The following is a 19359-nucleotide window of genomic DNA, read 5'->3' as shown; positions in this document are numbered from 1 at the left end:
ACATATTCTATAGTTATTGGGAACTGAATTAAGTGCTTTCTTTAATTGCTTATGGAAACATTATAATAGATTAGAGAAATACGAGCTGACCAGATGTTCAGCAACCAAAGTGGCACCAACTGCGTTGTTTCGTACTCGTTATCTGTACTTTCTCACGCCAAAGTTATCTCCGTGTCTGGTGCATTATGGGCAGTTGACTAAAATTAACACAAATCGTTTTCTATATTCTGTTTGTATGTGCATACAGGTGAGTTAACTGAGTGATTTTTGAAATGAACTGCCAACCTTTTTCAGTTGACCATTGCAACCCGTACCTTGAGCTTCGGTGCTCAGGGAGTTTGACTCCAGGTCTGGAAGCCGTAACCACGCATCTCGCGTCGAGCTTCAAATGTAACTTTTTGTTAAGGGGCACACGCTAATTAGCCGGTGAAGGACGTTTTCTTACGGCTAGCCCCAACTAGTGAAGTCCCAGGTCCGTAGACCTTGTGCGTTTAGAAAGTTATACACGCGCCCTCCAACATCAGCATTCCACTGTGGAGACATTTTTTTAATTTGCTGAAGACGCATCTTTACGCTTCAGGATTACTCAGCGCAGCAACTGGATTCATCGTGGGACGATCCAGACAACTTTCCCCCAGTGCTAGTATTACCAAGTGTGTCAATGGTGTGAAAGAAGCATTTACTGTGAAATCCGAATTATAATCTTATATATTTAAAGGGCTATCGCGCACTGAAAGGGCAAAGTGTGATTTCAGTGACGAAACTTATTTTACGTATTCAGTGTCCAGTGTTGTGTTCATTCCTCTTCGCTATTTTTTTATATATATATGATAGTGTTCTAATAAATAAGTATAGTGTCATTTAATCCAGTGTGTTTTCGTTGCTTGTATGGGTGATGTTTGTGTGCGTTATGGTCTGGATGACCGTCTGATCGTCCGTGAGGTTTTCGAGACGAGACACCCGAACCTCTCGGCGCCTAATGCTCATCTCATTATTGAGACCGACGAGCGATTTGAGAACAGTTTGTAACTCTTCTTGGAGAGGTCCTTCATCGTCCTGTCCAGGTAAGTTCCAGTCTCAGGAGAATACTTATCGATAGGACCACGAACAGCGACCAGATTACTAGGAGTGGTTACAAAGAATTGTTATCTGCTCCCGCTGCTGAGAAAACTCCACCCACTCCACCATTAGATAATTATCTTGATAATAATGAAAAATTAAAAAAAAAAAAAAAACACTTTACCCCCTGGTATTCAGTACATTTTAACATAGGTGGTGCATTAGGTTATGTTAAATAAACTTGTGTCTTTTACAATATTACTTATCTAGAACAACATTTAAGCAAGTGTTTATTTTTTATAATTTTCTAGAAAAGTTCATATAATTTACTAACAAAGATACGTAAACAAAAACATTTTTAAAAAATAAGCAAAACACCAGTTTTGATCTGAAATGTTTTTTTCTGTTTTAAAAATACTTGTAATTACATAAAAGTATGTTTTTATTTTTAAAAATTTCGGTTACAAATTAATTATGCAGTTTTATTTTCTTGGGTCAGACTCAGCCCGACTATTTATGAAACTTTTTTCCAACCGACCACTTTAGGGTTAACTCGCAGAGGGAAAAAAATTCTATCAGAGTAGAAAATGTTGCAATCAGAGGCCATGCTGCAAGGCTGTATGGACTTAACTGAGAAGTATATTTCCTATGCCGTGACTCAAAACATAGGATGGGATGAAGAAATCTAAAACCATTACAGTATTTTGCTTGTTTCTCACGAATCTGTACTTCAATTAAGCAATGCAACTAAATAACACAAATATTGAAGTCGTAATACAAAACACTGTAATACTGACAGCTACCAGCCAAAAATGGGTACAAGTTAAATGTTCCTTTGTCAATAACCTCAGAGAATGAGCTAATTATTATATTTTTCAACGAACTTGAAAAGTTCGTTACTGAATTCCCTATGTTTGTGTGTGTGTGTGTGTGGGTGTGTCTGTTATTTGTGATTTTTTCAATTTTGAGCTCTCCAATCGATAGAGTATCAGAAACTATCTGAGGAAGTGATGGAATTTCTCGCGTCAATCTTACTGTTCTCGACATACTGGCCAAAAAGTTGCCGTTTCCGGAGATTTAAGGAGCTATATCTCGGGAACAATAGGTTAGAGAAAGATGATATTGGTGATGATCAATACCTAAGAGATGGTGAGTACCAAATAGTAACCGGTGGCCATTGTCCACCAGTTAACATCGGTACAAAAATGTTTACCATCCTCTTATGTTTTGATTAACAGAATTACCATCTCTTTATGTCTTCTCGTTACCGAGATATTGGCCAAAAAATAGTTCCGATTTTGGGAGATTTAAGGTGCCATATATCGGGCACCGTAAGTCATAGAGAGATCATATTGGTGTTGATCAATACCTATGAAGATGGTGAACATTTTGGTACCAAATAGTAACAGGTGGCCACTGGTCAACTGGTTACCATCCCCGAAATATTGGCAAAAAAAGTTCGAATTTCGGAAATTTAAGAAGCCATTTCTCGGGAACCGTAAGTCATAGAGAGATTATGTTTTGCGAATTTTTGCGAGAAACAGAAGAAAGCGCGGATAAAAGATTTACTTTTACATGTAGGAACAATTATAATTATCTTTTCCGCTTCATCTCTCTATTCTTTTTGTTACATCTGGCAATGCTCTTGGAGCATTTTGAACTTTCTTTTTTAAATTTTATTTTGACATAAGTAGAAATTACATTATATAAATGCACTTAACAAAAGTACGTGGATGAAAATTTTTTTTTCTCCAATACATGATCAGTACACTCATTTCACTTTATAGTACAAAAAACTGCATTCCCAACCATTCGGAAGTTTTTGTCGAAAAGACATGTAGAGTTTTGTATACCCCATTCCATTTCTTTCTTTCTTCTAAACAGACACAGTAGTATGTATGTTAGAATACTGTTGAAAGAAAGATCCAAAGCAATTAACTTATGTAATATTCATACATAAAGGCTCAACACTTGAATTTTTACCATTATTATTCACTTAAACTATCTCTACAACCTACGGAACCAGGAGGTTCAATACCGCATTCACAAAAGCTCTCCATTGACTTTTGTTCTTAAGCAAACTGGATTCAGTTTCTATTTTGTATTCCTATATTTGTGAAATCCATCTTGATATTGTCCTTCTATCTGCATTTAGATCTTCCTACTGGACGTTTTCCGACTGGATTTGCTGTTAAAGTTTTGAGATAGTTCCTAATTTCATTCTTGCTACATCACGTGAGCCTTCTAAACTTGACTAACAACGTTTGGCAAACGGGGTAGATTACGCAGTTCCTCGTTCTGAAGTTTCCGCATTTCCGTTCCCCTTGCGTCCGAATATTTGCCTCAGTATTTTGTATACTCAAGTACTTTCAGTTTGCGTTCTTTCAGAGTTAGCGACCATGTTTTGCAACTATACAGAACTACAGGTGTGAATGTCACTTTATATATTTTAAGCTTAAAAATCATCGACAAAAGATTTTGAACTGAATAAAATACGAATTCTCTGCTTACAGTCGACATTTTAATTTCTTCGCAGATATGGTCTGGTCGATTGGTCTGTTAATATCAATCCTAGATATTTGAAAGTATCACTTTGTCTATAGTATTGTTTGATATATTGACGTATCCATTATTTGTAGTATTACGATCCCGGCGAATTTTCACTTATTTAGTTTTCTCTGCATTTACTTTTAAATCCATGTTCCTGCAAACATTTATTAAAAGCTCCACATTTATTTCTATTGTTCTTCTATCATAGTCTATTAGATTTACTTGTTATTCACCTAACAATACAAATAATTTACTTTAATTTACAATTTACTGTATTTCAATTACATTTACATTTCATAATTTCAGCTGAATGTATATAAGACAAGTTAGGTGATTTTGTATTTTCACTACACCTTTTACTGATGTGCACCCAGGCTAAGAAATATTAGACAACTATAATTTTACCTTCTTTACTTCGAACAAAATAGTCATTTTAGTATCAAAATGGGAAAAATAATTTTGATAATACTCTTAGGTAACTTTAATATCAAATGCTTACTATTTTATCTTTCTTTTTGGCTGATCATTGAGTCTCTGAGAAAATTTATAGACACCTGTTTGCCATTTACTTGAAGATAACACTATTATATATTTTTTCCAATACATGATCAGAACTTTGTAGACTCTATACATGCATCATACACGGTGTTACAATGCAAAAGATGTAAATACATATTCACTGATGGTAATATTCATTTACATATAAGTCAATGAACTAACAAGAAAAATAGATGAATTGTTTAACAAACTTCCAAATCAGCTTGGAAAAGTTCGACGATATTAATAGACCGCAGCAAGATATCAAAATGGATGCTAGAATCTGATCGCAAGCACCACAAAATGATATCCAACTGGCTCCATTTTCTCTGTGAAGCGTGTGCAAATCATACATACATTTCTAACAATTCCAGTTATTCTAACATACACACACGGAATTTTGAGAGAGATATCTTCTCGGTAAGCATGATTCATCGGTTTCTCAAGAGTACTGTGACGTCTGAAACTCCTTCCAAACACAATTTCTTAAAAGAATCAGATAAAAACATAATATATGGACAAAAATAAATAAATGAAGAAATAAAATGAGTTCACAAACACTAGCCAGGAAAAGCACTTTATTTTTTAAGAATAATACACTTTTAACTAGTACATTTACCAAATTCATGGTTTTCCATTTAGCCAACCACATGAAGTTTGGTATATTTTGCATCATAGAGAACTACTTACGTCATTTCAAGACGTATACTCTCAGTATGACTAATTTCTTAGTTCTAAATTCAGAATATACTCTATTAAAAGTGTTTTTTTTTTTTTTTTTTTTTTTTTAAATTTTAAAAATCACATACAATGGAAGCTACTTGTTTAGTTATTTGCCTACACATAAACTAAATGCAATAAACGATAAATAGATGACATCAAGTGAGCAATAATTTTTAGTACTTATTCTAAGAAAGCTCTTACACAAGGAAGAGCTGGTACTGCAATATCTTCTGCCAGGTTGAAGTTTATAGTCAAAAGAAGTCTTTTGATTTCTATTTGACCAAACAGCTTAGTTATTGCGAGATATTGAGAAATTCGATACCAGTTAGTGCAAATGCTAGGATCAGGTGGAAACTTCCCGACTTAGAATTTCTAATCCTGACACCGACATACTTATTATAAAAAAAATAGTTTAACGGGTCTCCGTCCATCATATATCTTAACTAATTTAAATTTATAATCTTTATGCCTTGTTTGAAAATTTAGTTTATTATATAGTTTTTTTTTTTTTTTTTTTTAAATTTCCCATTTACTTGTACAAAAGCACTTCTTCGAATAACAGCAGAAACGTTCTCCATTTTCTGCTCCTTACAACGCGTTAAGAACGTGACGATTTTTGCCCTAAGATTCGCCTACAAAACTTAGTTTGCAAACAGTTAAAACAATCCACAATCTATTCAGAAAATAGTGGTATATGAAAAAGTTAAAATGTGGAAAGAAAAAATTAGTAACGTATTCACGGAGAGGTAAACAAACAAATAGTTAACACTCAATGATCAATAGAACTACTATATAGAAAATAATTCGTGTTTTGACAAACAGGTTAGTCAACAACGATCAGATAAAACACAAAATATATATATATGAGATGACGTCAGGGAACACATTTTATTAATCAAGATACATTTTATGGATCTTAGAAGCTTTCATTCTCCGATAATTTCGATATGATCCACATAAAAAGATGAATTTTAAATGGAAGAGGGAACATCGCCTGCTCTTGAAGCCGAAGAGCCTTTATCACTAAAATCACTGAGTACTCAAAATTAGTATTCAAAATTAATATTCATAAAGTACCATGTATTAAGATTCTTTGAAGCAGTTATTCATGCACAAGATGATTCGCTAGCTCCTTTGTAAATACGTTTCTCTTCTTACACCTGTAAAAAACATTAATTATTAGTTTTACTTCGTAACAAATGCAAAATTTACCTACTCTGAAACAAAACAATACCATGTACAGATTCTTTTTTGAATTGTTACTTTATAGAAGTTTAATATGAGTTTCAAACTTTGTAGAAGTTTCAACCTAACGGATCTTTTCTAGATGAAGGTCAGAGCGCAGAGACAGAGATCACTGGAAAACAGGGTGGAAAAAAATCATGATTTTTTTTAAAAAAATCATTTTTGTTGATTTTTTTTATTTAAATCGATTTTTTTGATTTAAATCAAATCTTTCTCTCGTATAATACAAGTCACGAACTGAAGAAAAAGCATTAGGAATTAGTATTAAATGCTAATTATGCCATTTAAGTGAAAGTATTGGGATTGAATTTTGAATTATCCCCAATTGTTAACATATATAAATCCCAAACAATGTTTCTCAACCCTTTTAAATTATGGCTCTTTTTAAAAGTAAATTATAGACTTTCAGTCAAACAGCTACAGCATCATCCCTATTTATCCTAGGATCATGGTACATACATCACTCTCTTTAGAATAGAACAGCTTTTGAAACGGTAACATTCACATTTCCTTACCATGTCCCTGAAGCGGGTAATTTTGAGAGTAATTGGCATTTTTTTACTCCTTTTTTTAAAATTTTGATCCCTTCTGGATTTCCCTGTTACCGCACAGATCTCAAAACCAACTGGGAAATACTAAGGGGTGTACTAAACGTGTGTACAAAATTTCAAGCTTCTATCTTGAGTAGTAAGGGTGAGGAAACTATTTAACAATGAGCTAAGAACATTCCCACAATGACCCAGATGACTCGGATGTAATATAAAATCTTTTTCAGACATCCCTATTTATTTTAGGATCATGACTTGTACATTATTCTCTTCAGAATAAGTCAAATTTTCAAACGGTACCCTTCAAATGTCTCCATCATGTATCTGGGGCGGGTAAATCACGAAAAAAATGAATTTTCTGTTAAAAATATCTTCCTTTTTGTTTTTAATTTTTACCTCTGTGGGCCCCTCCTCCTGTTTTAAGGCAGAGATTTGAAAAATACTGAGGGGTGCACTGAGTAAATGTGCAAAATTTCAATTTTGTAGGTGCAAAAGTAAGCCCGCGAAAAATAATATTCCCCAAATACCCCAGATTCCCGTATAAAACAGGATCTCAGGTAACAGTTTCCTGAGACATCCCTATTTATCCTAGGAGCATAGTACGTGCATCATTTTCTTCAGAATAGAACAGCCTTTGAAACAGTACCATTCATATGTCTCCATCTGAGGCGGGAAAATCACGAAAAAACTATTTTTTGTTAAAAATATCCTTTTTTTAACACATTTTTTCCCCTCTGGACCCAGCTGTTTCCACGCAGATATCTGAAAACATCCGAAAATTATTAAGGGGTGCAATGAACGAGTGTGCAAAATTTCAGTCTTCTGAATGCAAAGTGTAACCCGCCAAATAATAATAATAATAATACGCATGACAAAAAATATCTTTTTAAATTTATGACGTCATCACACACTATGCCTCAACGTAGAAAGGCGTGAAAACATACGTAACGTGTTCTAAAATGCCTCCTGTCTTGAAGAAAACGAAGTAAAATGCCTTATTCGTACTTTTTTAATTGATTAATGAAGATTCTACCCTATCACCTAAAAATAGGTGATATAATTTAAAAGGTTAAGCATTAAGGAAAAAGTACAGCAACGTTTATCAAAATAACACTTTTTTTCACAAAAGTTACTGATATTTGGCAGGGGCCTATTTTTAAATACTCAGAACTTAGCTTGCGACATGAAATACATAAATTTCGCCTAAAGTTATAAAATTAACAAAACAAAACAAAACAAAACAAAAAAAAAAAATAGAGAGGAGATAGGACCCCTCTAAATACGCCCTATTATCTGGGAGCAAACAAACAGACACGCACAAAAAAGACTTTTCATCTTAAATGTCGATGGTTATTTCCCCGTTGGAATAGTTAACGATTTTAAAACCCAAACCCAATGTTACGAAAAGAAGAAAGCAGGATTGCTCCGTTACCTGTTCAAAACGGGATTTTCCCTAATCATCCTCTGCATGACACTGGTTTTCATACTACTGTACATTTGAGTCTCAATGAATTATAATTATTAACTCCCATAATCGAAATAACAGAACAGAAACGGGATTTTACTTATTTTCACTTTAAATTAATTTATTTTGGAATTCGATTTAAATCAACGATTTTTATTTTAAAAAATCAAGTGATTTAAATCAGACTGATTTAAATCAATCCACCCTGCTGGAAAATAAAATATAATCTCCATTACATGAAGGGAGAAACTAGATAAGTACTTGTCTAAACCCGATATGTTATATTAATCCTTCATGTACCCACATAATTTGAATACCCAGGTTCTTTCCCCGATAAAGGCGCAATTCTCAGCGTTGACCTACATTAGGGGACAAAAGGAAACAAATTGCATTAAAACACAGGGAGATATGATGGAAAAAAACAGAATTTACTGCATTCGAAACCCGTACGCTTCACACGCATTACACAGAAATATGTTCCATCTGGAACACAATAACACTTCTAGGATATAGCGTCAGGATACACATTAAAAACCAGTATAGTAAAGTTTTGAACACAAATCTAAGTAGTAGTGTGGATCGTATTGTAATATATATGTTTCGCTTCTTTGTTACCACATCAATTTTTAGCTTAGCTATAAATAGCCCAGTTAACTCACATAGCAGAGAGACATTTAAACTAAAATATAAAACTCATGTGGGTTGCAACGAAGCTAGATATTTTTAGAAAACATTAGTTAAGAACAGAAAGAAAGAAAAGAAAACGCATTCCCATACATCACCATGAAGGGGAAGACCACATTAAAATTCAAAGTAATTTTATAACTATAAGCACTTAATTTTGTACTTTTTTTCTAACAGTACTATTGTGTGTTGTTTCTATCTCCGGAAGAATAGAAACAATCTAAATTGATTGGTTACTTAATTTGTATTTATTCCTTTTATCAGCAGCTAGATTATATAGACGAGACCTACAATTTAAAGTAGCATCTGGAACCACTGCAGTGCGTTCGATGCTCTCCCACGACTCGATACCTCGCTTGCCATAAACACGCGTGCTGCTACTACACCAGGAAGAAAGCAAAGTATGATTTATAGTTATCAGCACTACATATTTGTAATAACAAATCACACGTAAATTATCTACATTTATGAAAAATGTAGTCTCGAGTTTGAATTTTTTCACTGTTGGCACTGAAATCTTTTGAAATTACAATACTTAAAGTAGCTATAGTTACTAAACTGTGCTCTTGGGTACATGGTTTAAAACTCAACATCTTACTTTGTACGCATAACTGTTATTCATATTTAATTCATTTTTCTCACAAAATTTCGATCCTCTCTGGAACCATTCTCAAAATGCAGGGGTAATGCTAGCCTGAATATACTTTCTGAGTACATTACTACATCACTTCAAAACCTGTGAAGGAAAAAGTCGGCATGAAGCTCAGGAGTGGTGAATATAATTTACAGAAGTGTACTGTAGAACACTTTGTGCAGATTTTTCTATTTACAGCTTATGAAGTGATATAACAATGTTATCAAAAAGTAGATTCCTGCTAACATTACGTCTGAGATTCAGGAATGATTCCAGAAAAGAGCGAAATATTGTGAGAATAACGACTTAAACAGGAATGGAAGTAGTTGCACAAGGTAAGATTTTATAGTTAAATTATAAATCATTATTAGGGGTTGCTTGAAATTTGGTCAGATGGAGCTGACTATTTGCTATCACTTCAAATTGACAACTAGGAGATAGTACTGATAGTTCTTTTAATTCTCATATGTATATATGGATGTAGGAGTATAGTTTAACTACACTTTTTTTCGAACGATCCTCCCTATAAGTTTCAAAATATTTACTACTTCCTGAATATATCTTTTAATTCATATGATATACCTCTTGTACGAACTGCTAGTCTTTATGATATATCTGATACATATTTATTTATTTCTAGAAGTAGTGGAGAATCGTTATATTATTATTCAACTCAGTGAAGAAAAACAGAACTTTGGTACACAATTTTTTACAGATGCCAAGAGGTCAAGCAAAGGCTCAAAAATGAACCAGGAAAGAAAAAGCGTTTTTCACTCATAACAGCTATTACCAGATTTGTTATATGGATTGAGCATAACTTAAAATTTGTTTTACAAGTATTCATATGAACTTCATCTTATGGTCACTCTGGTTAGAATATTCCTTTTTGAAATGATTATGTACGCATTCTTGTATTTGCATTTCGTCTCATATACTCCAGAATGCACCAAATAATACACGAATTAATCTTTATAACCTATTACAGGGTTCCTACTGATGTGGAGAAATCTATTTACCTGATCTGCGGCAGCAAATTACCTGACTTTCATGACAGGTGTCGGATGATGATGATATATAAATAAGGAATAAATAACGGTAAATATTTATATATTCTATAAAGACAAATAGTATTCAATTGCTCATACGTACACTTCATTTAGCACCCATAAAAATGTGAGCAACGTTCCATACCGTGATCTTTAATTGTTGGCTAAGTTGAAACTGATGTAAAAGTAATGTTAAAAAAATGAGAAAAATATATTTTATAAAATTTCCCTGACTTCCTTGACCAGTAGGAACCCTGCACGAGTGTTTTATCAATACTCAAACGGGATCTATAATTGACTGAATCCATAGTTGTTGGTACATTTATTGAGTTTAAACGGTAAATTTGCTGAGAATGAGAAAGAAATCCAATTATAGATATACGAGTGACATTATTCTAAGTTGCGTTAAAAATGTCGACGGGTTATTTTCTTCACTTTTCCAAGATACCAGCAAGTAACGTTTTCAGTAAAAGTTAAAATAATTATAATAATAATACAATTGCCTATTGGGATCACATGCTGTGGTCTGAATCAGCTGGTTATTGAGTTCAGTTTAACTTTCCACGATTATGCTCTTGAAGCTAAAGAAGACGGATGATTAACGCAAGTAAATAATGAATGAAAAAATTGCTGAAATGGGATTTTGCGAGGAAACTGGAGTACCCGAGAAAACCCACGGACATGTCTACCATAAACGTACTTGGGCCAGGATTTAATACAGGGACCCTACGTACCAGAGTTAAACGCTCTAACACTGAGCCACCGTGCACACCCCTACTCCGTTCCAGTTATAGGTTATTCAAGGAACGTTCAGTACCTCATATAAGCAGATACACGTGGTAACTGCTTCACTTTATTGGTTCAAGAGCCTTGGAACATCCATGCGGCAGAAGAAAATAGTCCATTGTAAAATAAGCTGTATTTCAATATTTTTGTTTCTTGTAAGGCTCATTACCAGAAATGCAGTTTCCTTACAGTTACATAACAGAAACAACACGGTGTCTAAGAACTAAATTGAATTAATGCAATAAAAGAGAATGCGCATGCGCAGAAAGTTGCGTTGACCCACCTCACGCGCGAATCACGGTTTACAGTATGGCTGCGTGCGAGGAATATATAAAACGCCGACAGGCTACAAGCACGTGCTTCTCGAAAGAAGCGCTGACCGATAGCCAATCATCCGATGACTGGCGGAGTAATACCATTCTGTAATGTTTACATCAAGATCAGAAGATTCGTTGAATGAACTTTAGTTAATGAGATTACACCTCTTTCCAGATGAGAAGCAACACAAACGCATGGTACGCGATTTTAAAGATTAACCCCAGTGTAAGCAAAGGCGCGCGCTAGCCGCTACACCAGCGGGAAGAGCAATTACCCTCTTTTGTACTTCAAAATTTAAAGCAGAAAATTATTTAAAAAGAATTAAACTAACGTAGTCTGATTACGTTTTGCAAATATACGAGATGAATGTGTATGATCGTGTATTACGAACATCTGACCCGCATAAACTCACATAGTGAAATTAAAATTTTACATTATCGAAAAATATGTCCAATCTACTGACAGATATAAAATTCTTCTCTTACACAATGTAAAGTCTTGAGGTCTCCATCAATACATTCTTTTAGTAAATTACTGTTTTGTGCTAGATTTTAATTTAACCAAATAATCAATCATTCCCCACGGAACTGAATCTACATGTATGAAGGTCATTTATATATATAGAAATATATCCATTATAAGAACACAAGAATAATGAAACAAGAGCAAAGCATTTTGTCATTCGTTGGTGGATGGAATTTCCAGGATAGATTCTCCACTCATAATAAAAGTAATCCTTGCATGTATATGAGAACATTTTAAGTTTACGGTCATAGTCGGTTGTTGTTACTTTGAACGAGTACTGTTGTGCAGGGCACCAAAAACAGCGTACTTCATATGTGCATTTTATATGTAACAATAAATAAATAAAATTATACACTCACAAGTCAGTACTAATTGTAGGGGAAAAAATCACATTCAAGGAAATCAAAATAAGTACACCAGGTAAACAGACGAACTATCCTATCAACTACTCATGAGTGAAAAGTGGACGGGATCGGACATTACACACATGAATGTTTATATATATATATATAAGGGTTACAAAAGTGCAGGAGATATTGAAGCATATACGTATGCAAAGTCTCTACGATGGTTTAGTGTTACCAAATAAACGTTTGAAATGCCAAAGCACAGATTTTTTAAAATAACCGGAAGCAATTACTGCTTTTTTAGTTGATTGTCGGACGTGGATATATCATTTCAATTGAGTGTTTCATTGTCGCTTTACAAACACAGTTTCATAGTTAACATTTACGACTGACATTATACAAAATTACGATTTCCTAACTATATTTCGATTATATAGCTGCCTATGATGGCATGAAACAAGCTAGCGTACCCACTTAATACTGATAAGCCATTAGTTGAGATTTTCACTTTATTACATTACTACGATTTCATCATTAAAATAGTATTAATATATGCAACTCAAGTGTTCCTTACATCTAGATCTACCCGTAATTTCGTTTTTATAATTTATAATATACCAGAGCCCCACGCACCGTAGGTGAGGGCTCTACCACTAAGTCACTGTGGCCTCTATACTTTTGGGCTGGAGCTAAATTATAGCAAAACTTAAGTTTCCGTGCAAGGACTTATACAGATTTCCTACAATTCACCTATAGGTATTGACTTAATTTAGCTTCGTGTAGTTAAAATACCTATTCCGTGAGATACGGATGAATTGTTTAGTAACACGTGCATAATAAGAGTTCCTTTGGAACGAACGAGCGTACAAAGTAGAACAGTATATGCAATAATTAGAAAGTACAGTAGAATGAAATAATTGTTGATCGATGCTTTACGATATATAGTAAACAACTCAAACATAGAAAGTCTCGAAACATTCGGGATACAAGATAAGACCGTTCATAGTTGAACTACATCTGAAACAGATTACTGAATTCGTAAAAAGAGTTGTGATTATGGACTGTCGTTACTATTCCGTAAGTGATTATATATCCTTGCACATGCAAACTAACCAGAGCAAGTTAATCAATGTATATCAGAGTGCCCACTTCTCGTGCGTGGATGCTTGGTTTGAACCCAGCTCGCGTCAAGTGGGCTTAGTGGTAGTCAAACACCGTGTGGGTAAGTTTTGTCGGGTTTCTCCTACTTTCATCATAGCAGTATTTCGTTTGTGAACATGATTAGCGTCTTCCTTAGCCTCAGATTATTATCGTGGGCGGTACACTTTAAAACAAATCAATGTAGAGTATCAATATCAAGAACAGTTTTAAATAAAAGCAAAATAGCCAAAACTGGTGGTATGGTCCAGTAATTCCACTCTCCTCGAGCTGAAAAAGTTGGTAGAAATGGCCTATATTGTAAGGATTTATCCTGCATGATGGTCTGCGTACCCACCTAGTGCACTGATTTAAAACCTCCGTCGTGATTCGCACTACAATAGGTCATACTGTTCATGAACTTGGTTTGCAAGAGGTGGAATACAAAAATTTAAAAAATGGTATGCTAACAGGGTTGGCAAAAACCATGGATTTTATTTAAAAAAAAGAAAAAAAAGTTTTTTTTTTTGGGTTTAAACCAGGTTTTTATGGTTTAAATGATTTGCTCTATATATTCATATCAATATGGACAGAAATAAGTTTGTTTCGCCTTGATGTTATTATGCAACAACCGGGTTATGCTGGAAGGGGTCACATAAGCTTAAAGCGGAATAAAAACCGCTTCTCGAGTTACATCCGAGAGAAATTGTCCTCCATTTGAACTCAGAACCAGGACTAATTGGCCACAAATGCGATACGTCTGCCGACTCACTCACGAAAGAATCCTGATTTAAAAAAAAAAAAAAAAAAAAAAAAAAAAAAAAAAACCGTTGTACTGATTTTTACATGCTTCTTAATATAACTGTCAAGAGTCATTTCAGAAGGGCAAAAAGATAAACAGTTGCACAAGTGAAACCATTACACAGAATTACATATGAATAATTTCAAAGTACTACGGAGTACAGAAGAACTAATTTAGTACAAGTTAGTTAACAACGACTTTTATTGGTCCAAATTAAAGAAATACACCGACTTAATCTGTATACCAATAAGAAAAGTGAATAAAGATACGAATTATTTGAGTCCACTTTGGCTCAAACTCATTTATACATAGATAGATACCAAAGATACTTATTTCACTAAATGCCTCTTGTGGGGTCTGTATGACCCCCTCCCCCACACACACAAAAAAATACGGCATTTTCGACGTATTTTATCCATAGTAAACATTGGAACGAAACAATATTTAGAATTTTTCTTCGATTGCAATTACATAACAATAATAACAACTACAAAAAATCACAAAATAAACATTTATAAACGTGTAAAAAAAAAGTTGCTTTTGTAGTATAATCTTTTTGAGTAATGAGTGGGGAATTTAGGTCTGAATATAATACGAATAATATACGGGAGTGAAACGTGATAACCCACAAATGTGTGTTCATCAAGATTTTACAAACACACTTTTACGAACATTTTTTGTTTTTTGGTTTAAATCAGTTTTTTTTTTTTTTTTTTTTTTGAAAAAACCAGCTGGTTTAAACCATCCAACCTTGTATGCTAAACATACAAAAGTGTTAACTATTTAGAATGAGAGGGCACACCAAATCTAACGTCCTTTCACACTTTTGCAAGGAAAAGTAAATGTAGCTGCAAGAAACATACGGTAAAATACTATATATGATAACTATATCGGCGGGCACTAAGTTTAAGAATAGCAGAATTTGTAAAACTCATAGGTAATATTCAATACTTAGTACATAACGAGGAAGGTATGGTGGATTGGCGGTATAGCTCTGGTGCGCCAAATCTATTTCGATGTGGTGGACAGCACCGTGTCCGTGGGTTTTCTCCGGGTTATTTCGGTTACTCCCATATTGCCATTCCATACAATGTTTTCTAATTATACGTCACCTTTAGCCCAAAGGGCATAAACATGCGACGTAAAATTAAAACGTTCATTTCCGTGTATAAACACTAAACACAATATGCGTACAAACTAATGTGCCCTAGAAATGACTATGCGCTATCCTAGTACCTAATATCTTACTATATTCAATTATTTCACTATAGTATCTTAAAAACTGTTTCTTAGGTAGGATTTGCATTCATGGGTGAAGATTCACTTTACGACAATTTTTCCTTATAGGCATAAACACGGTTCGAAAGTATGCGACAAAAGCGATCGCGGAAACAGCACACGCTAACTTGTGCTAGGTGGCCTGCGGGGTAACGAAAAACTGCATCTGCAGGAAGTAGACGCGCCAACGACGGGAAATGCACATAATCAAAGACAGCGCAAAAAACACTTGATATCGCCTAGAATCTCATAGGCTAGAGTACCTGTACTGGTTTCACACTAGTAGCTCCAATGTTGTAAAGTAAAACTACAAGTTTCCTACATCGATTAGAATCGATTTTAGTTGAGCGTCCATTTGAGCAGCGAGGCTATATGAGACGTGGACCTGCAATTTAACGCGTACTCCAAACTACATGAGCTCGCGCGGAAATCGAACTCGGGTCTCCCACACCAAAAGCGCGTACGCTAACCGCTTAGTCACGAGGGAGCTCTAAGTTTCCTACATCGTTACAGAAATACTTCGCAGATGGTATTAGTTTGTTACACAGTCGTCTTTGATATGCACGCAATCATTTTAATCCCAGTTGCAATTGTTTCACACTTGTAAACACGAAATACTGGTTTCCTACATTCTGAAAACTTCCTCCGATAGTGGAATTTAGTATACTATACAATCCTGTCATATGTACTCATTCATTTTATCCATACAACTACCTTAATTTTCATGACGGACTATCCTTAATCTGTTCCAATAATTAGAAACTCATATTGTATAAACCATAACAAATATTATTGCAAGAACCATCTGTTTTCACTACCCTCACTCATTCGCATAACCACCATTGTTAATGCGCCTACTCTATTTGGACGCATCCCCGTGCGGGACCACCAGCTTCGCCCTGGACTGACTGCCGGTTAGATAGCATTCGTGCTTTTTAGTGGTTATCTAGCACAAGATGGTTTGTGTTTTGCACCTTAGTTTTTGTCATACATCCGAACGCCATATTTGTTAACAGTTTAGAGATGGGGGCAAAAACTGGCAATCGATGTTTGAGTAAAGTGTTATGAAAATTTTAACTAATTACTCCTAGTTTACCGAACTTGAACTTTATAGTGACTTATGTGGGAAAAGAAAGTGAACTCTTCGTAACGAAGACAGAAAACAACGTGCCTGCGGGGCTCTAACACGCCTTGACTCACTAACGCTCGCTCGGCAATACTATGTGAATTAAATATTGGTAACTTTACCTAATTTATCGTATGGAACCATAAAACGACCGAATCTGAGTAGAGTATCGCAAAAAAGTAGGTGAAAAGCTGGCCCTTCCATCGCTAAACAAGGCCCCGTATTTAATTGCAAATAGTAGTTTTCTATTACAAATCATAAACGTTTCCACGCATCTATTTTAGAAGGTAATTGAACCTAACCTAGGCTAATGTAACGTAATGTAATATAATCTAACCAACGGAACCAAATGTAGTACATTTTGGTATTTATTTTCGAGTATGTTTTGCAGAAGGGGTCCAGAAGCACGCACAAAACACAGGAGAAATGGATGATACAAGTACTTAGATGTAACATAACGTAACCTAAACTAATGTAAGGCAACGTGAATTAACCTAATATTAGTGGAAATCAGCAAAATTCTATCATTTTCTGGAAAATTATGCTGGACCCCTACACTAACATAACATAAACCTAACCTAACCTAATGCGAACAGAAATTACCAAAATTGTAACATTTTCGAATGTTATATGGTCTCGCGATACAGCACAAATGCCGAAACATTTTTCGTCCTAATCTAAGCTAACCTTAAAATGTAAATTGACAGAACAGTCTGCTCAAGTAATGCCGATTGCATATCATGTTACCATGCACAATGTTTTGTAAGAGTAGGGAATTGTTCAAATATTTTTTGTTAGATTTTCAACAATTCTTTCTAATGCTCTCTATAAACTTGTGCGAGTGTCCTAGACACGAATGTTTGGGATAATTTTGGAACTAGGGGGCCAAAATCGGGTAAAATCACCATGTTTACAGGAGAAATGAGTTGATGTTACGTAAGTGTAATTACTAACATAACATAACCTAACCGAGCCTAGCCTAAACCATCAAAAACACAGAAAATATAGGAAGAAAGTAGTTATTCTGATAAAATCACCACGTAAAAATTATTGCGGATAATTTAGGTATTTCTCCACTATCCTCATTTAAGAGTATGAACCCTACCCGTCGCTGACGCGCCTGCTCCCTACGGAGAAACACCCTCGCTTTGCTCGGGGTTTGAGGTTAGACTCGGTTAGATAGCATTCGTGCTTTTTAGTTGGTTCGTGGCTCCAATAAACATGTGAAAATTTGCTAGAACTGTCTGCTCGAGTAATGCCCCAAATATCCTATTCTAACCTGACCTAAACTAACCTACCCAAACCACAAAATAATACAGAAAAGATCCCCCAGTTCCAAAAACATACCGAATGTTTAATTCTTAAACGATTTTATTCTTAAAACAATAACAGGCAATTCATGTTAATAAGTAACTACTTTTCTAAGACATGCATATTAACTTTTACACACTACACAACAGTAAATTTCTAAGAGCCCTCGTCACATTTCTTGGTAGATCCAGTTACATAAATAATTTCAAAAAATGTTTAGAAAAAATTATAACTATCAAAATTAGAACTACACCTGAACATAAACTATACAGCGTGGTTTGCAACATGCTTCACTCTGTCTCGACAAATAATTTTTCGAAAAAAGAACTGAAAATTAAATTCACACCCAATACAGACAATAAACAATGGCGTTCAATTATAAATTTTCCGATGAAACCATGCCGAAACTTATCTCTATCATACAACAAATTTCATTGGCTTAAGTTATAATGACGTCATATACGAAATACTATCCACACCTTGATAGTTTCTTGTCTCTTTCTTCTCTTTGGGTGTGGATCCAGCCACTTCCATAAAAAAAATACGCTGTACTGATCTTTACATGCTTCTTAATATAACTGTCAAGAGTGATTTCAGAAGGACAAAAACATAAAAAGTTGCACAAGTGAAACCATTACACAGAATTACATATGAACAATTTCAAAGTACTACGAAGTACAGAAGAACTAATTTAGTTCAAGTTAGTTAACAACGTTTATTGGTCCAAATTAAAGAAATACACCGACTTAATCTGCATATCAATAAGAAAAGTGAATAAAGATACGAATTATTTGAGTCCACTTTGGCTCAAACTCATTTATGCATAAATAGATACCAAAGATACTTATTTCACTAAATGCCTCTTGTGGGGTCTGTATGACCCCCCACACACACATACAAGAAGTACGGCATTTCGATGTATTTTATCAATAGTAAACATTGAAACGAAACAATATTTAGAATTTTTCTTCGATTGCAATTACATAACAATAATAACAACTACAAAAAATCACAAAATAAACATTTATAAACTTGTAAAAAAAAGTTGCTTTTGTAGTTTAATTTTTCTGAGTAAAGAATGGGGAATTTAGGTCTGAATATAATACGAATAATATACGGCAGTGAAACGTGATAACCCACAAATGTGTGTTCATCAAGATTTTACAAACACTTACACTTTTACGAACATTTTTTGTTTTTTTGGTTTAAACCAGTTTTTTTTAAACCAGCTGGTTTAA

General features: G+C 34.4%; 1 long non-coding RNA gene across 1 annotated transcript; it reads right to left on the bottom strand.

Annotated features, from left to right (window-relative positions):
• Window positions 1-5822: 5822 nt before the first annotated feature.
• On the bottom strand, window positions 5823-18520 carry LOC145673790 (uncharacterized). The gene is made up of 2 exons (XR_014128814.1): window positions 18375-18520; window positions 5823-6029 (listed from the first exon to the last, which is right to left on the bottom strand). It is a non-coding gene; the product is annotated as an uncharacterized LOC145673790 (long non-coding RNA).
• Window positions 18521-19359: the final 839 nt, after the last annotated feature.

This window comes from Thermobia domestica, chromosome 17, assembly GCF_964235325.1.
Source record: "Thermobia domestica chromosome 17, izTheDome1.hap1.1, whole genome shotgun sequence".
NCBI lineage: Eukaryota > Metazoa > Arthropoda > Insecta > Zygentoma > Lepismatidae > Thermobia > Thermobia domestica.
The sequence above is the reverse complement of the archived record's forward strand: the minus strand, read 5'-3'. Positions and strand labels throughout refer to the sequence as shown.